The sequence below is a fragment of the Mastomys coucha genome, unplaced genomic scaffold (genome assembly GCF_008632895.1).
Source record: "Mastomys coucha isolate ucsf_1 unplaced genomic scaffold, UCSF_Mcou_1 pScaffold9, whole genome shotgun sequence".
NCBI classification, from domain to species: domain Eukaryota; kingdom Metazoa; phylum Chordata; class Mammalia; order Rodentia; family Muridae; genus Mastomys; species Mastomys coucha.
In genome coordinates this window covers 57,397,299-57,415,391 of record NW_022196915.1, presented here as the reverse complement: position 1 = coordinate 57,415,391, position 18,093 = coordinate 57,397,299, and the positions used below count along the sequence as shown (strand labels likewise).

Here is an 18,093-nt window from a genome sequence, read left to right as displayed (position 1 = left end):
TCAGGGTATGGCAGTCACTTTCTGTTTTTATCACCTCATCTCTTGTGCCTTGATATAGTAATAAATTAGCCTCTCAGCCTATTCTGGTTTTACCCTGGGGCATTTTTGGACAGGCACTCCTTCATAGATGCCTACATGCTAACGGGAGCCAGGGTTGCCCCTCCACTTCAGGTCCACGGGGAGTTCCCATGGTTATCTGTAAGCAATCCTTAAGTTGGGGAAAGATTAACTGGAGTCTAAGAAACTACTACCTTTAAGCCTCATTCCAGATTTTCTATTTCTATAGCCAAAGAGGATCACAACTTCAGTTTAGAAATGCATTTTATAGTAATGTTTGAGTCAACACTTGACAGCACTTAATCGCAACAAGATTCCATTACTCAGTGACATCATAGCATCTTTGTCTGCATGACTATGCCCCAAGATGTTCACATGACAACAAAATTGCCTAGTACCACACTTTTCAGGAGTATTCTCACCATTAAGTGGAATGTGAGTATGATTATTAAATACATGGCCATTTCCTTACAGGTAATACCTATAATTCATAGACACTTTGGGAAGACACACTGGCAAGCCTACAGACATACTTGGACAGATTATCTCTCTCCTGAACTCTACACTCTGGTTTGCTTAAGACAGTGACCTCACAATGGGCTTCATGAACGTAAGTGGGACCACCAGAAAACTTTTCTGTGATCTTCCAGCCCAGAAGCCTTAGGCCAACATTTCTCCCTAACCTGCACGATCCTATGTTTCAGGGCTTACACAGAAGGTGACCCCAGTACCTGCTGTGTAAAATCTAGTTAACTCAGAGATGCAGAACCCAGGATGCCCTAGAAAGGCTACCTGTCATGACTAAGTTAGCCCTGAAAGTCTAAAGAAAATGAGGAGCGGATACACGCCCAACCCAAGACAGATGGGGTACAAGGGAGTTTCCTAGGTCCTCAGTGTTTCAGCTAAAAAGGAGCAGATGAGATCAGTTAGCCCAGTCCCTCGCCCCATTAATGAAGAAGCTATATCCAGACAGCTTGAAGGTAGCCAACCCTTCAAGGTCGCTTTTTCAGATCTAGCCTGCACTTGAGTCAAAGAGAAGGGCAAGAGCCTACACTGAAGCTGAGTAAGTCTTTTCTTCAGTGTGTCCCCTGAAGCACTGTCCCATAGTCATGTCTCCCTTGGTGTTTCACGAGCACACACACACATACACACACACATACATACACCAACACACGTATATCCACACACACAGGCATACATAGACACAATAGACACACAGAGACACACAAATACACACCCACAGACACACATACACACATGCACACACACACATACATGTACCAACACACATATACCAACACAGACCAAACATACATCGACACACATACAAGCACACACACAGACACACATAGACACACAAATACACACGCAGAGACACACAGATACACGCACACAAAGACACACATACACACATGCACACACACATACACACATGCACACACACACGCACTCAGACACACACATAGACACACTCAGACACACAGAGACACACAGAGACACAAATACACACATATACATACAGAGACACACACAGAGACCCATACACAGACACACACACACACACACACACACAAATACACTCCATCCACAGCATCCTACCCAAAATCCCAGAATCACAAAGCACACAGAATGGTGATGAGATGCAGAAGTCCTCACTTTTCTACCTGACTGTGTAGGAAGAAAAAAAAAAAGATCTTATTACTTAAGTTCTAAGCCCATGATTCTCCTCACATCCTGTGATGATTAACCATCAGTCTTCATTGTCCACTTGACTGGCTTGAGAATCACCTGGGAGACACACCTCTGGATTTAACTGGGGGGCAAAGGACCCAACCTGCAGGTAAGTGGCATCATCCCATGATATGGGATTCCAGACGGAATAAGGAAGGCGAAAGGAGAAAGACCACTGAATATTCTCTTTATTCTCTGCCCTGACCCACCAAGATGTGAGGAGCCGCAGCCTCAAGTTCCCACCACCATGGATTGATCCCACCATGCCTTCCCCTCCATGGCGGGTACTGCTCTCTCAAGCCATGAGCCCAAATAAACCCTCGTCCTATTCGTTGCTTTTGGCCAGGTATTTAGTCACCGAAATGAGACAGGTAATACAGACCCTATGTTCACTCGCTAGCACTCCCAAATTCCATAAGTAAGGTAAGTCTTTATTGAGGAGACACCAAATATATATTATCTGATTCCAATTCTCTGTTGTTAAACAAGGACTGAGAGGTTCCATGCATTCATTCCCTGTGATGTTCAACTGGGGTTCCCATCAACAGACAATCAGATAATGAAAATTTGGTATATGCATATAAAATGGGATCCTACTCATCTCTAAAGAAAAGGGGTTTTAAAAGTGTAGGAAATGGATAGGCTTGGAATATATCATGTCAAGTAGGGCCAGGTAGTTTCAGAAAGAAAAACAACTGCATGCTCTCTCAACATATGCATAATCTAGTCAATAATATAAGTATATAGTTAAACAAATGTACATGTGAGTACAGCAGAACGTGAAGAAAACAGACCAAGAAAGAATAAAAGTAAATAGATGAAGAAAGGCTGGATGCAGGGTAATGGATATGACTTATAAAGAGACTATAAGCTACTTGTTTTTCTTGTTCTAATTCTACCATGGGATTTTTGTTCTGGGTAATAGCAGGGTACATAAAATATATTCAACACTGAAGGTGTAAAGTTTAACGTGACCCTCCAAAACATCCATTCAGAAAGTCTATTCTAACTGTATAGAATGTCATTAAGTGGCAAAGACTTTGGCTCTGATTAATTTTGGTCTGTAATTTTTTATTTATTTGAAACACATAGTAAAGTGTACTTTTAAAAAATATTTTAAGGGTTCAGATGGCCAGGCTTAGGCTCAGGTGGGACCCGACACTTCTGACCCTGCCTCTTCCCTTGCAGTGCTGCCAGCCATCACTCAGCCTACACTTCTGCTGTCCGCAATGGGAAGTTTCATGGTGCAGCATCTCTGCGGACACCCTGGTACCCCGGAATAGAACAGTTGTTATTGTCACCATCACTGACAGCCCAGGCATCATTTGGCAAGGCAACCCCATTGGCATGGCAGCAATCAGTGATCTGTGCTGATGTCACCATTCCACACAATGAGACCAAATCTCTCTTCGCTCTGACTCCTAGACCCCAGAGGGTGCGCAAAGGACAGAGTAAATTATTCTAGTAATGGCCATCTGAGGACACTAAGGACAATGTCATCCTACAGAGACATGAAAGGGATCTGAGGGGTCCACTACCTGATCCATCTTAATGGCCAAGTCTGCTTCCCTCCCACAAGCCTTCCAGTTCTAGCCCCTTTTCCTAAGTCATCTTAAAATATGTTTTTTAATCAAAAAGGGCTCTGCTATACTGCACATTTGTAGGTCACTCATCTGGCAGCTTTCCAAGTACAAGGAAGTCACCTGGATAGGCAAGGCAAAGTCTGTCCACTAAAAGAGATCTTTTGTTCCTAAGAAAATTGGTTCTCCCTCCGCTGAAATCCTCAAACCCTAGGTGCATACTCAATTCCCTCTATTATCTAGTTCTCTGTTCCTTGGAAAATATACAAAGGGGAAAGGTGACAGAAGGAAGCACACAGGGAGTGACAAAACCTCCAGAAAAAAAAAATGGTGACAAGCACAGAGAAGACAGAAATCAACAGAAAAGCCAACAACTGAGCAGCTACAGCTCTGGCAATAATCAGAGTCGGCGAAGATCATTCTATAGACATGGGATGCACCAAATGCACTGCTCACCATCCTCACTCCTTACCAGGCCACCCCGGCTGATTCCATGGCATCAGTAAAAGCTTAGGATCCCTGCTGCAGTCTCTAATTGAGGAGACAGAGTACTGAAGAATTCCACGGGTGTTCACTGCACTTATGTCACACCAGGCCAGCAGGCCTCCATGCCACCAATCCACCAGGCCACCAGGCAACCAGGTCCAGAGCTCTTGGTGACACCATGAGGAGAGTCCCATGTGGGAAGACACATAGCAAAAACAGTTGGCTCTTCCCATCCTGAGGGTACAGCAGAGTGGGGAGTGTGGGAAAAAAAACAATAATTTTTCTTTCTTCCATCTCCACCCCACCCCCACCACATAGCCATTCCAGGAGGCATGTAAGATTTTGAAACTAGAAGGCTTGGGTGTCCATAAGGTTAAAACAAAGGATAGTTTTTTGAAGACTCCAAGAAGGCAGGTCAAAAGCTAGAGATAATCAGGGCTTGCTAGGTGGACTGACTGGTCCTCCGTGTGGGACAGGAACCATCCTGAGTCCCACTGCCCTAGGATACAGATGAAAGGATACTATAGCACAGAAGGCTTGTGGTCCTGAGAGTACTCACGAGGGGGGAGGTAGAAGGGAATATTCCTAGGCAAATTTGATGCCAGTAGCTGTCACAGTCATGGCACATTGAAGCCACCTAGGACAGAATATTCAACAAATACTGACAGTTCCACAGCGGGGTGAGGGGTAGGGGAGGATCATGAGGCTGGCAGGAACACAGACTAAAATATCTGACTCCCATCTTTAAGAGTCCTGCAGGCCCCAGACCCAACGCTTCAGCATAAGGGATTGCCTCCCTACGGGAGGCAGAAGAGTGATCCAGCTGCAGTAGGGTCAAAAAAACACCAGGAAAACTGTCCCCAGAGCATTGTAGAACAAAGTCCACACACTCAACAACTGTGAAGTATCTCTAAGAACAGCTCTGAAGGGACCCTAGCACAGCAGTGCAGGGAACGGGGAAGTCAACTTTCTGGGAAAGACAAATGTGTGAAGAGGGGGTGATCACAAAGAACCTGCAGTATGGTTAGGCACTTTGTAACTGCACCAGCAGGGCATCCAGACAAGGGGTCCTGCAGCTGCAAGAGCCCCGAAACAGGAAACGTGAGGCAGGTTACCTGTTCAGGGAGAAACAGACAGCAGTAGGCATGAGGGGCTGCCAGGGCCCCGATTCTTCTGGAACTTGCTTCGAAGGCCCTGGGATTGGAGCGTGGTCGGGGAGTGAAAATCCGCTCAACAAACATGGCCAATGGTTGCTCCCTGCCAGACTATGTAATTGCAAAATCCATTTCCAGATGGCATGCTTATCTGAGACACTATAGGCACCATGTACCCTGCAGGAGCTCTGGTGCTCCCATCCCAGATGCCAACGTCTCCAGACTGGACCCAGCCTGTAGGTCATACCTGCTCCACCAGGCTCCCCAAAGGTAAGCAGGTGCTCCACCATACCCTCCCCTGGCCTCTCAGAAGCCCAGGATCCTACAGGGGGAGGGCTGTTTTCCACCCAACCAGACATGATCACAACTTTCCACACCTACGCACTATATCTCATTAATACAGAGAATGGGAGTATATAGTGTCACCAATGCAGCCTCTACCCACTGCCCCCACCTTGAGGAGCTGCCCATCTGAATCTCCAAGGCGAGGGGACTGATGGAGAAACAGCCCAGCCATGCCTGCGTTTTGTGCACCTGGCAGGTTATCCCAGGTCCAGCAGAGCCCAGGGCTGAGCTGGGCTCACTGGAAACTGGGCTCTAGTTAAAATACATCTATCTGCAGCATTCAGAAAATAGCTGTCCACAGTATTGCTTTCAGCTATAATGGAAAACTGATGGCTTTTATCTCCCCAACTTTATGACTATTGATGGGATAGAGGCTGAGGTTTGATGACCATTTAATAGCCGACCCTGCGCAGTTAGAGGAGCATCAGAAAGCAATGAAAGCGCTGAGATGATTGTCTGGCAGAGAATTCGCCACTGAGGTCCAGGAAGCAAAACAACCGCCCTCCCCAGGCTCCGACACAAGAAGGGAAAAATCAAAGTCATCATCATTTCGCTTTACACCCCCCCTCCCTTCTGCCATTGACCTCTGGAGTTTGATCCAACGGGGAGAGGAATGGGTGGGGACTAAAGGAGGCCTGAGCCCTCATGGACAAGGGAAGGAAACTGAGGGCTGGAGACCCCCTAGCTGACGGGTTCCTTGAGGTCTCCAGCTCACCCCGCCCAGTCTTCAGCACTCCCCTGGGTTGGGTGGCTTCGGCAGTATTGTGGGGACTCAGAAAGGTCTGTCAGATTCTCTTGGCTAAAGGAGAAAGAAGAGTTTTCTCCCTTGCCAGGCCCAGGCTGACCTGAAGTCCAACTGGTCTTCGACCTTCTGTCCACAGCTAAAAGCCAAATGTCACCTCGAGAACTGTGTGTGTGGCCAAATACCAAGACTTCCCGGTCTTTCTACTCTTCTACCCAACCTGCTGCCCTCTGCCCCCCGCCCCCGACACACACACATACCTTCCCACTAGGACAGAGCAGGGTCTGCAGGCCAGCAGTAGGGCTGGGCATTTTTCATTCTTAAACTCTGCAGCCTTCTAACCAGGAGAGGCGGTTCCGTGAGTGCTCTTGAGGACCAGCGCTGGGATTCACAGCACACATATAGAAGGCAGGTAGGTATGCTGGTAACCACAGAAACAGGAAGGTAAGGGGTCCTTGAGTTGGGGCACTACAGAGCAGAATAGCAGATTTGAAACAAGAGATGGGCAAAATGAGGAAGTGCTGTCATTTGGAAGGTGCTCCATAAGCTTCCTAGGGAGGGCAGCAACTGATAAGAACCTCCCAGCTATAATACCTACAAACAACGATGACCAGTGAAGCATGACAATGCTTAGGGTACAAAGATAGCACTCATAACTTGGCAGTGATCAACAGCTCTGTAATTACACCTCAGATCCATTCAATAGGAGGGAAATCAAGCCTGGAACTAGAAACATAGTCAACCACCTGGGGGTGATGAGGCCCTGGAGCTTAGAGTAGAACCTACCACACTCACTATACTAAACCAGCATAACCCATAACTGCATCCTAAACCATAAGCTTTCACTGCTCATAAAAGAAACTTCTCTTTATAACAGGAGATAATTACAGAAAACCACAACTACTCAAAGAGCTTAAAACTAATGGTTGTGAGGTTCACAGCCCCAGTTGACACACCTGCCACACACTTTATACCCCTAAGGCTCAGGGAACATAGCAGAAAGTGGGGCAGAAAGATTTTAAGAGCCAGAGGACCAAGAAATCTGCAGTGGGGATGTATCTCCTAGAAATGACGGGGAAGCTACATTCATATACCTCAACAATATGGCTGCCTAGGCAAAAACCAAACAATGATAACATCAATAGACATGCTAACAGGGAAGAGGGAAAACTCATGAGATATCACCCCTAGACAAAGAAATACAGGCAAAGGAGCAATGTTGAGAGAGCGGGGCAGACTGTCTTCCTCAGGGTTGTGCCTCCTAGCTTATTACGCAATACCAAAGGGGCAGAGTTGAAATAATGCACACGCAAGTAATATTAATGGACTGAGCAAGTTGTATTTATGTATTTAGGCATATATATGTATGTAGGTATGTCTACATTAAAGAAAAAGACATCATGAATTTTGAGAGGGAGCAAGGAGGGTACATGGAAGGGATGGGACATAGGAAAGGGGAAGCCATAGTTTAATAATTACAACTCTTGCCTGGAGACTTCCAAGCTCAGGGCTTATCATGCTTGGTAGCTACTACTTGTTGGTGTCTTGGGGATTTCAAATTGAATAGGGGAGAGTTATACAAACACAGGCAATCATTCTTACTTATTTAAAACTCCCCCAGTGTAGGTGAAGGGGATTGGGGGGCCACAGGACCTCAATTTTAATACTTGGAAAGCTGAAGCAGGAGTTCTGCCATGAGTTCAAGGCTAACCTGGACAACACAGTATGTTCCAGGTTAGCTTGAGTTGCAAAGTGAGACATTCAAAAGGCATAATAATAATAATAATAATAATAATAATAATAATAATAATAATAATGACATCCCCAGAGAAGCAAAATCCTTAAGGAAACAGAGCCAAAAAGTGTATGCCTCAGACCTCAGAGGCCCAGTATGAGCAACACACTCTCACATCTTTGACTACGTCTTCCTGACACAGCTAGCCAGTTGGTGATTTAATGATATCAACACAGAGATAAAATTCTCAACTATTCTGCTTTGGGCATCATCTCTTCTAAAGTCTCAGGATGATGGCTAAGAAAGTCTCTGCATCTTTCTAAAGATGCTCCGACCAGGTGTGGCAGAGCACTGCCATAGTCAGAGGGAAGCCAACTCTGCCCTCCATGATGACCACCGAGCGGAGAGAAGTCCCATCAACAAACAGGAACCCCTGTGCCTGCTGTAAAGACAACAGCAGCTGCTTAATTCTGGCTCGTGGCTCCCCTTCACCTAGGGAAAGTAGAGCACCAGTCTCAAGACTTCTCTGCAGATATTCTGAGCATCCCCTCTCCCCAGAGGACCTAGAAAGATGCTGTCCCCCACTGTCTAACCCAGTTACGCATCCCTTGGATGCTAGCAGTGTACAAACAAGGAGACAGACAAGCTGTGAAAGCCACTCATGGAGACACAGTTCACATGGGAAAAACAGCATACTGTACCGACCGGGAAAAAATGTGGACCACATATTTAGAGAACACAAAATAGCTTGCAGAACAGCACACGTGACATTTTTTTTTTAAATGTATGAACATTCTTTTAAAAATAGTCTGAGAGTGTACATTCCTCCAAAGTGGTATCCAAATTTTATTTCAGGGCATTTGTATTAAGGATAATTTGTACCTGTGTCTGACCTGACGACGACGACGATGACGACAATGGTGACAGTGACGGTGACAATGACGATGATGATGGTGTTACTGTTGTTTGTTTGTCTGTGTGTTATTTTTGGTTTTGAGACGAGATCTCTAGATAGTCCACACTACCTGGCCTGGAAGTCATGATCCTTCTGCCTCCACCCTGTGAGTGTTGGGTTTACAGATATGAGCCACCACACCCAGCTTTCAATTATTCCTTACAATGAATTCATAGTACTTTTATAAAAACAAAAATTAACTGAATCTCCTTTTGAGAATTAAACAGAAAAAAATAGCTGAGAGGGGAGAAGCAGGCACCACCCTGGGACACAAAGTTGGCTCCTTGTCACTGCCCAGAAAAACAGGAGATAGGAGTATTACAAACTACCTTAGAAAGGACTAAAACATACCTCTGACCCCACATTCATCTAAAGCTGAGAGAAGCCTCTGTCTCTTTTCCTGCATCTCTGAGGACAGATACAGAACACCTAAAAAAGCTACTTACTCTAATTTCTCAAAGTCACCACATCAGCTATAAGAAGATCCCCATAGATGTCCCTCGGTGTCACCAGGAAATCAGCTCCAGAACAAAAACTCCAAGGATATCAAAAAAATACTCAAGTCATTTGTATAAAATGGTATAGAGTCTGCATTTAATCTATATAATCCTCCTATATTTCATAGATGGAATTAACAATATATACATATATATATATATGTGTGTATATATACACACATATACATGAGTATGTATTTATTATGTATATATGTATGCATGTATGTATGTATATATATATATTCATTCCATCTATGGGTGATTGAATCAATGGCTATGGAATTTAGATGTAGACACAGTTGACTAACTGTTGGGGACAGTTTAGATGTAGACACAGTTGCCAAATTGACTAATTAGGATTTAGTCTAACTCCCAAGTTATATGAGGACCTGTTACACCTGACTCCTCTGTCCTCCTATCAGGCAACAAGTTGAGGGTATCCTTAACCTGATGAACTTGGGCACTTGGCCTAGCATTGAGAGAGGGGAGCTCACATCTTTTAAAGGTCCCCCAGGCTATCCCAAAGTCACAGCCTCAAACCAGCAAGCTCTCCTCATTCTATTGGCCCTTCCTCCTCTGTGCAGGAGAGTACACACGCACACACACACACACACACACACACACACACACACACACTCACGCACTCACGCACACACACACAGGCATAAGCGCATACTAGCCATGCCCTTCTTCCTCCTCAGGCCCCTCTCTCCCTTAACCCTCTACCCTAAGGCATCCTCCCTCCTTCCTGGCCCTGCTACTGGACCCACTCTCCTCAGCACCCGCCCTCCTTGGCTCTCCAGGGCTTGCCTGCAGCATGCAGTTTAATCCTCACAATTCTTAATTAAACCAGTTCTCCTCTTCATGCCTGCTAGTTCACAGGGTCAAGCCCTGCCTCCCCAAATGAGCTTAGAGTTCTTTGAAGAAGCTCATGTTCTCTACGTGCCCATGCGCCAGGCTGCCTTTCAGGAGTTATTCCCCTTAATCCCACCATCTCCACCCAAGTGCTTGCCTCTCCACTGATAACAAATACCTTTTGTATTTGACATTGACACTCGCACATTCAAAGGTTTTCAAACAACAGCTCTGAAACCCAAACACCCTCCCCGCCCTGCACCATCTCTTAGCAAACTCCTTTTTCTCTTCCTCCATTCTCAAGACAATGGCTTTACCAACCAGTCAACTGCCACTCTAAAGACCTTGACAGCCTCCTGGATTCCCTTTTACTGTCTGCCTCCAGTAGGTCTTAGAAACTGAACCTCAAAGGACGCTATGTCATCCCTATGACCGGTTTCTCTTTGTTCACAACGTGCCTTTCCCATACCGCAAGCCCCTTACACTAAGGCCTCCTATTGGATTCATGTCTCCAGTCTCCAACTATTTTATCCACAGCAGCATCTTTCTAAAATAGTAATTTGGGTCATGTTATCCTCCTGCTTAACTACTTCATGACTCCTCACTGTCTTCCAGAGAAAATCAAACTTGCTAACAAAGTACAGATGGGGTGGGATAAGTCCTCTTTGATACAATCCCTCTGCAAGAAACAGAAGGGTCACATCAGAATACAAAAACTACTTCTCCCTCAAACTAAGGTGATAGATCACTTCCAAGAGGGCTTCTCTAGTGACCCTGCCAGCTGTGAGGGCTAGCCTTCCACCTATATCCCTAACAAGCCTGGTGGCACCATTGAATACCCAGAGAGAAATCCAAATCTTCAGATCCATTTCCTAAATGGGCTACCAAGCCACTGTACTTACAAACAGAGGCTCTTCAATCAGTGTAAAAGAAATGTGTGCATACTCCTGCAGCTCATGATCAAGACCCAGGGCTGTCTGACCCACTCATGATTCATCTCTCTGATTCTTTTCTTAAACACATCTTGGTGTCCAAAGTCCATCTCTCTAAGAATAGAAAGGAGGACTCACTGACTCAGGTAGACATGATGGGACCAGGTATTGCAAGCATCTCTATATGAGCAGCCATATGAATGGGGACTGGTATAGACTCATATAGAGTCCCCATTTATCAGTAGGCAGGAGTCACTAGCAGTCTAGGATGTTCAGCCAAATCAGAGAATCTTCCATAGTAGCACTACTGTGAAAGGCCTCTGAGTCTTGCAAGACAGGCCTTAAAAGGACTCTGTCATGGTTTGAATCTGAAACTACTTTCATAGGCCCATGGTTTTTTGAGCTTTTTCACCAATTGCTAGTGTTATTTTTGGAGGCTCTGGGTCATGTGGGGTAGGACTTTGAGGGTAATATTATATTCCCCGGTTCCTGCCATACTCTGCTTCTTGATTTACCATGAGGTAAACAGCCTGTGCCACATGTTCCCACGGTCATGAACTAGTCTGTCATGCCATCCTCACCATGGTGGACCATGAGCCAAATAAATCATTATCCTGTTTCTGTCAATGATTACATCATGACAATGTGAAAGCAAGTGACAGAAGCCATGAAGCCAGCGTGTAGCTCAAGGACAACAGGGCTCACAGTACTCATGAGATGAAGGCTACCTCAACTCTACTGAATAGAAAGGCAAAGGCCCCTGATGTTGGGCACAGGAGAGTCCTTGGATAACATCCCATCCCAGGAGCCCCAAACATCCCTCGAAACCCTTCGATAAAACACTGCCTCCTTGTGGACGATGAGAAGAACTGAAAAGCAGAGGCTGCCTCCTGCGCTGCTCCCAAAGCAGTGACCCAGAGACAGATGTCTTCCACAGTTGAATGACTTTGGCCTGCAGCTAGAAAGGCAAAGTCATCAATGACCATATCAAGTACTTTCAGAGCCAGGTGGAGTTGTGCCAGAGTCTGGATTGTAACATACATACTCTTCAACTTAAAATGCAATTCTATCCCCATAAGCCTCATCGATTGAAATATCAGAAGTCAAACCGTATTTCAAACCATATCCTTGGTGCCTCTTTCTCCCACCAGAGTCTTCCCAAGAGGAACTCATCATTCCTCAGTTTAAAATACCACCACCCTGCTGATGGCACCCCTCCCCAAGTTTACCAACCCAGTCAAGCACCAGAGCTGTCCTGATACACCAAAGTGCTACCATGTCCCAAATAGAATTCCTGATCTACCTTCAACCCAAGCTCTTGTCCATCTGAAAAGTGGCTCCATGCCACTGCATATTTACCCCTTGAGTCATCCCAAAGTGTCTGCATCACACTGCCAAACCCATCCCTAAAACCCACCTAACTACCTTATCCACTTATCACCCTGCTCACTGTAAATATTCTATTAAGGTTGGGTATACCTTATCAAAAATGCCTGGGACCAGAAGTGGTTCCAATTTCAGATCTGGGAATATTTGCATGTAGATACTAGAGATAATGAGGAAGAGACTCAAGTCCAAAATGGAAATTTGTTTTTGTTTCATGTACATGTTAAACAGACATCCTGGAGATATTCTGTGTAGTATTTTTAGCATACTTGTATTTGGACTGCAGCCCATCTCCTGAGGTCAAGTATGGAATGTTCTGCTTGTAGAGTCACATTGCTATTCAGAGAGGTCTCAATTATGGAGCATCTGGCAATTCAGATTTCCAGATGTGGGATGCGCAACCTGGAAAAACCTGTGCTTACTTATCTGCTGCCTCCTCCATCAGACTGTCCCAAGGAGGTGTGGTCACCCCCACTGTGATCTCCAATGTACCTCCAGTGTCTAACACAGTGTCTAGTGCCTGAGACAGAGTAGGGGCACCGCACACACTCATTAAGTAAGTAAATTGACACAGTAGTAACATAAGGATATGAAAAGGAGGAGCTAATCAAAAAGGAAAACACCGAGTCCCAAATTAAGGATACAGAGAAGTTCAAAAGAAAACTCACACAAAGAGCCAGCTGCCAGAAGAGGGTTAAAAGGTGCAGATGAGACAGGCTTGACAAAGAGAGTTGAAGTGCAAACTCTAAACCCCAATATGCACTTTGCGGAGGGAGCCGTTGGGGATGAGTAGTGTTAGAAGCCATGAGGGTGGGCACTGCTTGTGATAGGATTAGTGATCTAAGAGAAAAGAAAATTCCCTCTCTGTCTCTCTGTCTCTCTGTCTCTGTCTCTGTCTGTCTGTCTCTGTCTCTGTCTGTCTCTCTCTCTCTCTCTCTCTCTCTCTCTCTCTCTCTCTGTGTGTGTGTGTGTGTGTGTGTGTGTGTGTGTGTGTGTGTGTGTGTTTGTATGCATACACATGCACTCCAAGGACGAGACTACAGGAGAACATAACAAAGAAGACTGTCTCACTAGGAATATTACACACTGGCATCCTGATCAGAGACTTCCAACCTTCCAAACTGGTAGAAGACAGCATAGTTTAAGTCACGCAGTCTGTAGTACTCTGATAGCATCCAAAACTGACTAGAACACCAGGCAGAGTGTTCACACTAAATAAGATACAATGGAAACAACTTGAAGCCAAAGTAGCTAAAGGCTTCGGCACAGATAGGCACACATGTGTGCATAAGTTCACACATACACACACACACACACACACACACACACACACACAAACACACATATACACCTATAGCAGACACTCAGGTAAGAACAGACCATGTGGGCTTGTGTCCTGACAGTCCTTGCATCCCCAGCATCCCCAAGTGGATCCTCTCCCTCTACCCACTGAGATGAGCAGGCTTAATCACAGCTCTTCAATGGGAGCCTTCCCATATCCAGGGACCATATCTCACCACTGCTGGGTGTGAGTTTTGTGGGCCCAAGTGTCTGGAATATGGAATAGGATGAATGGGGAAGGCTAAAGACACTCCTCAATGCTGCTTTGCCGAAAGCAGTAGCCACAGCAGGAAGTCACACAGACTCTATCCTATAATCTAGATATCTGAGCTGGAGCATCTGTGAGTTGATATCCCCAGGCCTTTGGAAAGTAATATTCAACATTTCTTCCCTGTGTCAACATATCAGAGGAAGTTCCAGGAAGAGCCCTTCCCTTGACCCAGAATGAAGAAGAGCAGGGGCTCCGTGAGAGCAACATGGGTCATGTGGGAGCAAGGCTGCTGGGCAAAGGAGACACACACACTGCAGGCCCACAGCTCCTTCTCCTCAGGAAATCTCAGCAGTGAAGCTTTTCTCTGACCCAGGCCAAGAAGACCCTCAAATGTGGCTAGATCCTACCTTCCCCAAGAGGGGTGCTCTCCAGTACCACCAGAGTGGACCTATGAGGTAACAGCAAAAACCTGGGGCTTCCAGAAAAGTGCAGTGAAAAATGCCTTCATCTAAGGATGGAGGTACCCACCTTCTCTGCAGAGCCAGCCAATCCAGTGGCTCCATGCAACTCTGAGGACCTCCAGTTCCCTGGTCATGAACTCTCCAACCCTAACACAATGGCAGGCTGGACACAAGACGATCAACGGGGTATTATGAAGTGAACGTAGACAGGTCACAAGACCCCCCATTCTCCCTGCTAGAGGCAATTGATTGCCTTAAGGATGACTGGCTGGGTTCCAGCCAACACCTATCCTAACTTCCCAGGGTGGTGCCAGACATTGCTAGTCAGTAATAGCTCTCTATACTATCACATCAAGGGGGAAACTCGGTATCCATTCCCAGGAAATGTATAATGTTACCAGAGAAGACAGAGATTCTTTCTTTTTTTTTTTTTGGTTTTGGTTTTTTGAAACAGGGTTTCTCTGTGTAGCCCTGGCTATCCTGAAATTCACTCTATAGACCAGGCTGGCCTCGAACTCAGAACTCCTTCTGCCTCTGCCTCCCAAGTGCTGGGATTAAAGGCATGTGCCACCACCGCCCGGCCAGAGATTCTTAAGCTCTAAGAGGACTAAGAACCTTTCCAGAATGTAATGAACACAGTAAGGTTCTAAAACGCGCCCCCAAACCTTGGTATATTACATGAAGATACACAAAAGAAAAAGTTTGGAAGCCTTTGCCTCCCTGTCACTTTGGAAATAAGCCTCTTGTTACTGGTTAGAGACAGTCTGCTGGAAACACCAGCCAACAGATCCTAGAGAGCCAACAAGAAGCACACGCCAAGAGGTCAAGAATCAAACCCCAGTTCAGGACAGCCTGGCAGACGGAGGCTACTTCACTCCACTCTCTATCCCAGCCATCTTCTCCGTTAGGACAAAGACAGCAGCCATAGCACAAGAGTGACCCAGGACTACTGGGATAGCCCCAGGCTGGAGTCTATTTATGTACATCCTCAGCACCCAGAGGTTAAATCACAGCTCTGTAGATGGCATGGGTCCAGCAAGAGGTTATTTATAGTCTCCTGACAGACCAGGAGGAACAGAGAACTTCAGGAGCCATTTCCAAATGCAGCCAGCCAGAGATAGTTAGTAAAACAGCAGTTGTCCTCCCCACTACTTCACAGTCACTACCACACACACACACAGAGCCACCACACCATGTACACATACACACTTCGCACACACATACACACACACAAACCCACGCACACACATATACACACACCGTGCCACCACACCATGTACACATACACACCACGCACACACATACACACCATGCATGCACACACACACACACACAAACCCATGCACACACACACACAGAGCCACCACACCATGTACACATACACATACACACCACGCACACACACACACAAACTCATGCGCGCACACACACACACACACAGAGTCACCACACCATGTACACATACACATACATACCACGCACTCACATACACACAAACCCACGCACATGCACACACATGCATGTGCACACACACACACAAATGCATGCACACAACGCACGCAACTGAGCACATCCTTACAGTGGATGCCAGCTGAGAAGATATAAACAGTTGTGTTCGAAAATGTAAAAGTAGCTCATGACCCACTGGAACCTGGAGAAAATCCAGTCCGATTCTATAGACCGGTTCCAAAAAGCTCCCAGCTCTCTAGGCTCCCTATCAGATGCTTCTAAAGGTAATGTCTCCCCTGCTCATGGTTAGATCTTCAATTAGCTTAAGTCCACAGCCCTGGGGTCTAGGGTGGGAATGGAACAAAAGCAGAGCTTGGACTCTTAAGGATGACCTCCCAGCCAGATACAATGTGAGTATAGGCAGGAAGTTTCTACTCACAGAAAGTCTATCTAACCAGGTCAGAAGAGCAGCGGAAGGATTCAGAAGTATACTCAATGACTCCAAGGCTCAACTAGCAGATAGCCCTGATTAGCCAATGCTTCTCCAAATGCTTGATCAAAAGCCTCACTGGTAGTGACATGTAACAAGACAGTACAGCAGGATCTAGCATAGCTCACACAGGTGAAGTTCCAGGCTGCTACTGGTCCGGCCTCCCGGCAAACCAACACACCAACTCTTGTGTCACACCACCTAGGCTTTGGCAAAGCTGCTTCCTTCCACTCTAGAACTCCTAGGTCAACACTGACTCAGCAAGAAGCCTGGAGATACCTGGGCCCCCTCCACAGAAGAAGAGGCAGGACTGGCTAAGTTGGGACTGAATGCTACAGAAGTGGGGCATGGTGGAAGTGGAACACAGAGGGAGGCTGCAGGGGATTCCTAAGGATGGAAACTCCATTCCCAAAGGTTCAATCCCCAAAGATGTTTTTCCAGTGCCCCCCTCTAACCAGCTTAATTAACACATCCAAGAAAGAGGGGGTCTTCCATTTCTGTTCCAAACCACCAGGACATCCGTCATCACTATTTTCATAAGAGTTCTACTTTTGTGCCCATTCTGGAAGGCAGAAACCTGGAAAGGGCCAAGCCAGTGGAAGGAAGGGCACAGAATGCCTTCCTGGGCACAGTGCAGAGTCAAAGCCCAACTTGATGTTCTCCAGATGCCCTTTCAAGCCATCTTGAAACCTCACAGAACTTAGATTAGCACTGATGGGACCACGAGGGCCTGCTGGGCGGTGATACGTGGGTCAGAGGTCAGACTTGTGGGAGCTAGATAGAAGATAGTGCCCTCTTTCTAGGCCCATCCTGGGAAGAAGACCCTTGAAGCTTTTCCCAGGAGCAACAAGAAATGCCTGGAAACCAACTGGAAAGACTCTAGCTCACTGACCCAGGCAATGAGAAAAGATCCCAAGAGATGTCTTGGATAAGTGTCTTTGCTTGATCCGTGTAGAAACCAAGGGCCCTCGGAAAAAAAATAGTCCACTAGATAGCTATTCAGAAGACCACATGCAGGTCTCCAACTTGGAGTGCCATCCACTCCATCCACCACCTGCCTGTCATTCCACATCTTCGTCTCCGGGTTCTCCTCAACACATGTCTCCCAGAACACCTAAAGCTTCAGCTCTGACTTGAGGGCCAAGACCCATGCAGGGAAACTGACTGTGCTCTGAAATCCCCCAACTCAAGATGCAGGCTTTTTCCTCATTCCTGCCCTTCCTTCTCTGAGAGCCCACGTGACATCGGCATACTAGAGGATATGGTGATGCTCAAGAAACATCCTAGATGGAAAAAGGAGCTCACGTGACCTCATCTTGGGGCGAGATGAACTTCCCACGCAAAGCCTGACAAATCAGGCCACCTCCCCTAAGTCAATAATCGTGATGCAGTGTTGTCTATGGACCCCTATAGATAGAGCTCCTTCAAGTCCACATCCCAATGCAAGGGGCTCATTTTCTTGATCAGTCCTTCATTCCTCAGAGTCCTCCATCTGGACCTTCACAATGCCTAATGATGGCTAAACATCTGTTCTGATTCAGAGTCCTCCATCTGGACCTTCACAATGTCTAACGATGGCTAAACATCTGTTCTGATTCAGAGTCCTCCATCTGGACCGTCACAATGCCTAACGATGGCTAAACATCTGTTCTGATTCAGAGTCCTCCATCTGGACCTTCACAATGC

General features: G+C 46.3%; 1 protein-coding gene and 1 long non-coding RNA gene across 7 annotated transcripts in view; one reads left to right on the top strand and one right to left on the bottom strand.

The window, feature by feature from the left end:
• Positions 1-18,093, bottom strand: part of Gfra2 (GDNF family receptor alpha 2) — a 91,704-nt gene that overhangs the window by 33,629 nt on the left and 39,982 nt on the right. The gene's annotated exons all lie outside the window — the stretch shown is intronic.
• LOC116084275 lies at positions 211-6,832 on the top strand. Of its 4 annotated transcripts, XR_004116061.1 has the most exons (5): positions 572-1,120; positions 1,734-1,897; positions 2,977-4,094; positions 5,147-5,278; positions 6,429-6,832. It is a non-coding gene; the product is annotated as an uncharacterized LOC116084275 (long non-coding RNA). The 4 variants fall into 4 exon arrangements; XR_004116059.1 differs by having other exon boundaries at positions 563-1,120; positions 2,977-5,278; XR_004116060.1 differs by lacking the exon at positions 6,429-6,832 and adding an exon at positions 5,412-5,632 and having other exon boundaries at positions 563-1,120; positions 2,977-5,278.